Source organism: Salminus brasiliensis, chromosome 22 (genome assembly GCF_030463535.1).
Source record: "Salminus brasiliensis chromosome 22, fSalBra1.hap2, whole genome shotgun sequence".
Classification (NCBI taxonomy): Eukaryota; Metazoa; Chordata; class Actinopteri; order Characiformes; family Bryconidae; genus Salminus; species Salminus brasiliensis.
In genome coordinates this window covers 17925556-17931555 of record NC_132899.1, presented here as the reverse complement: position 1 = coordinate 17931555, position 6000 = coordinate 17925556, and positions in this window count along the sequence as shown.

Sequence of the window (6000 nt, the reverse complement as noted above, 5' to 3'; positions counted from 1 at the left end):
TATTGTGTAGTGTAACCCCGCAGTTAGACCACAGTTATGAATAAGGAGACCGGCTACTGGTCAAACGTTAAGTTCTCGTAATGTGTATGTTATGCTGCAAGCGGAGAAGAGTTGATGTGCTACTGGGGAAAGCCACTCTCAAATTGGAAATAGCCAGAACAAGCCAAAAAGCATCACGTTTTTTGTGCATTATTGAGCCGAACGCAACTAACAGGAGTTTGACCTTCATTTTCCAGTATTTTGGTGTCTCCCCATTCATACAGATGGGAGTCTGGTCTTGCCTGACTGGAAATAACTGTCTGCGACATGGCAAAGATGGCCGCCTTGTGAGCAGATTTGCCTATTTTTGATTATATATTTGATACTTGATTAGACTGCCTCTTTGAATCTTCATTATACACAGGAGTACAGCTAGAGATTTTTGTCCCCAGAAAAAGATATTACACTGGGGCCCCCAACTCTAACAATTCTGCCAAAATATTCAGTATGTTTATTAGGACCCCTGTCAGTCACAGTCCTCAGAGTCATCCGCCCCAACCCCCCACCCCTTCTTTTTATTCATCTTAATATTCCCACTAATTTGGCAGTGAGAGGATGAAGGCTAACACATGCTGCTCCCAAGACATGTGAAGAACAACTGCATCTTTTCAAACTGCCACTAATCCATCATCGCTGGACAGCTCAGCATGCTTGGAAAAGAACCAATTGTCCAATTCTGTTACATCAGACCCCTAACAGACACCCACATTTGTTAGCACTGCACTGAATGATGGGGAGAGAAAGAGGGCCCTCCATCCTGCCCACCCAGAGAGAGCAAGGCCAATTATGCTCTCCTGGGTTCCCGGCCACGGGTGGCTGTGGCATTAGAGTGGGATCAGTTTGATCTTTTAAGACTTTATAGATATAAATAATAAATGAATCACGTTGCAGGTTGCAAAGGATCCGTGAAAATGGTTGCCATGGAGGAAATGTATTATGAATAAGAAGGAGATAAATAGATGGAAGATAACTGCTGAGGTATGCTGTTGTTAAACTGAATTTTTCTGCGAGTCATGGCTGTACAGTTGTACCAGCGTCTATAAGAGGGGCCTAATGAAGAGTTTAGGCTGCCTGGTCGCTGAGGGCTGCATGAGCAATGGAACAGTTACACTGCTCCACAGCTCAAGGCTGGGAGGCTTCATACCCCTCTAGCCCAGGCCTGGCATTAGGCATGGTGCCAATATATTTGTGTTTATCTGCTCCCAGATGTCTAATTCTACAGGTAATACTCCTCTAGAGGGACCACACAAGCTAAATATGCACAGTGTGCATTTGCACCTCGGTGCAATTAAGTTACTTAATGAATTCTTTCGAAAGGGTGTCCACAAACATTCTCACATATAGGGATTGATTTTGATACGTGGCATAGCAACTGTTTCACCGATATAGACAGGCTGTGGGAGACCAATCTGTCATAACATTAGTACCACCATTAGTGCCTAATATTGAATAGGTCCCCCCTGTGTTGCCACAACACACCTTTCAAGTCTTGCACTCCACAAGACCTCCGAAGGTGTCCTGTGGTATATGGCACCAGGACATTAGCAGCAGATCCTTTACGTTGTGAGGTGGAGCCTCTATGGCTCACATCAATGAGATTTAGGTGCCCATGACCCTGTCCCTGGTTCACGTTATCCCATCTTGGACCACATTTGGTAAGTACAGACCTGCCTTATGTTTTGGAGTTGTTCTGATGTAGTCGTCTAGACATTACACTTTGGCCCTTGTCAAAGTGTCTCAGATCCTTATGCTTGCCCGGTTTGCCTGCTGACTGTTTACTTGCTGCATGGTATAACCACCTCTTGACAGAAGCCACTTTAGGTAAAGATAAACAGTGTTTTTCACTTCACCTTTCAGTGGTGCTAATGTTATAACTGATCGGTGTATAATGGGGTTGGGGGGGGGGGGGCAGGGGAGCACACAAATAGTATACAAAATGTGTGTCACTACTAGGTTAATTGAATTTTTCATGTTGGAAAAACAACATCTGGCAATTTTAAGTCACAGAACTAGCATACAATATACTTTTACGTGCTTGTTTTCTCAGCATTGCACTCCCAAAACAGCCAGCAGTAGCCAAGGGAGGCAATTCAGCTCAGTGTGATGAAAATGCAGCATTAACTTCAATAGTGCCTGGCTGCAGGGTTGGAAAAGATATAAAACAAACACACACAGTACTTTCCTGTATTCAGATTATGGGGCATTATTCTCCAGCAGTTCTTAAGAAGAAACATACTTGCATAGTCTTCACAACGATTTTGACTTTCTCCAATGTTTTCTTTTTTGAAATTTGTTCAATTTATGAGGACAATGGGACCCATCATTATAAAAACATAGCTTTGAACGATTGTGCAGTCTGGATGTAGACCTTTTGTTAGAATGTTTCTCACTGACATATTTAAGAAAATTCCTTGGAAGATATTGATGAATGTGGCCCAGTGTTTTTGTATCTATAAATCTGGGGGTCTGTGCCCCCCTCAGCACCACTACGTCAGCACTACTTCTTATGTTTGATTACCACCATTTTTACTATACTGTTTTCTATACAAAAAACAAGAAGAAAAAGCATAAAATGGAACACAAAACACCCTTAAAATAAAAGCCTGTAGGCAATGCAAATTTTTCTACTAACACTTTAGTATCAGTAACACATCAACAAATCAGGGAAGTAGCAACAGTCAAATGTACTTGATCAGATCTACTATTGATATGTTACATCCAGTAGACTTAATATGTTACTTCTATGAAGCAAAATCTAACCCAGCCTCACCCAAACCCTAACCCTGGCTCTAATCTTGAGCTCAACCCTAAACCTAATCTTAACTCTTCTCCTGATTCTAATCCTAACCATACCCTCAACTCCAAACCTAATCTTAACACTCATACTGGCCCTAGCCTAACCTTACCCTCAACCTAAAACCTAATTCTAACTCCCCCAAAACTTAATCCTAACTCTCATCCTGCTCCTAATCCTAACCTTACCCTCAACCCAAAACCTAATCCTAACTCTCATCCTGCTCCTAATCCTAATTTAACCCTGCCTCGTTAATCTCCTCTTAATCCAGTAAAGCTCCAGTTCCAGACTGGTGTCAGCAGCAGGTCAGATGTTAAGATGGTCTGTATTAGAGCTGTTAGATGATCAGTGATTTCTCAGGTGAAGTATTTCAGATATCACATTTCAGATATAACGTTTTTCTCAATTGGTAAAAAAATTAAATAATAATAATAATAAATAAATAAATGAAACACGCCTGGATTCAGAGAAGAGACAGCTGATTACACTATGCACTGTCAGTTAGACTGTAGCCAGTCTGGGGGGAAAAAACAGTAAAAGAAATAACGCCAGAAATACGCAATATTTACAACTGTGTGCTCCTAGTAACTAACAGCTAAGGCGAATTTGGACAGGCTGTGAATGGGGCATATGGGAGATGTCTCCTTGCATCATAGTTACTCGTGATGGGAATGCAGATCCCTGTGGCCACATTGTACAACACTGCCATCTCCTGGCAATGTGCCATAATGTCACCCGTTTGGGTGTGAGGTGGCGAGAGATGTTTTTAAAGATGTGTTTCTTTAAAAACATGAAAGAAGAAAGGGACACGCTGTGTATCACAATATATCACTTAAAGAGACAGGCCCGGAGATGGAGGATGATTGCGTTGTGCAGCAGAGCAGTGGCGGGATGCCTCTTGTCTCAGTGGGGCGTCCGTTTAAGGCTGCTGGAATAGTCTTTTGTCGGGCAGCAGGATGCCACTGACAGACACTTGCAGCCTCGGATTACTTTCTGTCTGTGTCACAGGCCAAACACTGACATTAGATGTAAACGGTCCTCGGTGATAAAACCTAATGCATACTGAATATGCAGCAGGGCTACACAATACACTCTGTACACTGCTTGCTAAATATACTGTAAAACTGGTCTTTGCAGGACTGATTTGCTGTATGATATTTCCAATATGCAAACAGGACCTCCAACCAATGCCAAATTTGTGTATTGGATGCTATGAGCATTTTGACAAATGGGGAGTTCCAGCTGAGTTTACGATATGTTGTTATGTAAACAAATCAAAGTAAAAGAATGCCTGTTCATCAAATTATAGATGCATTTACATAAATTGTAAGGTGCATCACAGTTGCAGAATTTAGTAATATATGATGTGGAACAAACAGTGGTACACTGCATATAGCACTAATAGCCTACACAGCTCACGATCCATGAATTCATAAATGCTTGCTGTTACCTCAGGCTGCTCATGAAGGCCGAATTAGTTGTGTTTTATTTCCATACATAAAACACATACCAAACACTTCAGTGAATGTTAAAGGTGTGTGTGTGTGTGTGTGTGTGTGTGTGTCTGTGTGTGTCTCTTGCTTGGCAAGTGTAAATCAGATCACGACCACTAGGTGGAGGGCTATGCTGGATAAGCTGGTATGCTGGATATGTGGGGCGCATAGCTACTGTACAGTGGACTTCAGCTGAATAATTCCAGCAAAACAAAGAGGCAGCCTTAAAAGGAGATGGAGTAAAGTCCAGATGTGAAATGAACAATGCATACGTGAACTGACATCCGATACTAATAACAGGAAAAAGGAAGTTCTATATGAAAGCACTGGACTCAAACACTCCCCAGTCTCAGCTCATTATGGAATTCACAGAATGATGGAATTACCATTTAAAAGTTTGGAATTAAAAATTAAATAATGAATATTTTGTTTATAAAGAATGCATTAGATTGTAGGTCAAATTATTTCCAAAGAAAATACAACATTTTAGACCCCATAATGTCCAAAGTGGTGAACAGAGCTGTAGAGGATTCTATAATAATTGCGAATTATCTCAGAGCAGATAACTCATTAAGGGATTACTGTTCACATATGATCATGATACCTTCACTGAATAACATACACAATATTGACACAATCAAAGCTAGAGGAAGAAATTTTGGGAGGAACCAAGACTCATAAGGGCCTACCCATCCTCCTCTGGTAAAAAAAACAGTCACAGTACCACCACATGGTGATTGTAAGAATAATAAAAGTAATGATGATGATAATGATGATATTAATAGCAGCAGTTAGAGTTCATGTGTAAACCTTAGTGTAGTCGGTAATGTAGGGTAGGTAGCAGTACCTGGAGGGTGAGCATATGATCTGAGGTGGGTAGCAGGAAAGCCCAATAGTCTTCCATCAGTGTCAGGCCGGCCAGGTGGGCAGTCATTATCTCGGAAAAAGGTAAAGAAATCATATAGGTTCTGCTTGGATTTATGGAGTACAAAGAATGTGAATGTCATCAGAGTGTAGCTGATGACTACAGCAGATCTAAAACTAAAAATAAGTAAACTAAAAATAAGAGAGCCAGAAGGTAACACAGACACGGAAGCATCCTGAAACAATTGGTATCCATCCACTCCACCATACCCAAACCTGAGTAATCACATGCAAGCGGCAAGGCGACAGCACCAGCATCTCCGTATACCACAATTCCCTATGTCCATGAACCCCTGGATCTTCAACTTTATTTAAAGAGATACATTAATTACATAATACATAAACATTAAATAAAAAAAAGGTTATTCTAGAATTGAGGGGCTTCATAAGAAAAGGCTCCCAACACAAAATATTGGGACACTTGCTCATCCATTATTTCTTCTGAAATCAAGGGTATTCAAAAGGTTTATCCTGCTATTTTTACAGTAACTGTCTTTACTGTATAGGGTAGGCTTTTTGCTAGATCTTGGAGCGTTGTTGTGAAGATTTAATTGCATTCTGAGACAAAAGCACTAGAGAGGTCAGTATGTTGGATGATCACCACCCCATCTCATCCTCAAATCATCTCAAAAGTATTGGATGGAGCACCATCATTTCAGAGAACACTCTGGAGTTCCGCTACTCTACAGCTCAGTGCAAATAGGATTTGTACTCCTTTAACTCATGCCTGGTATTAGGCATGGTGCCAGT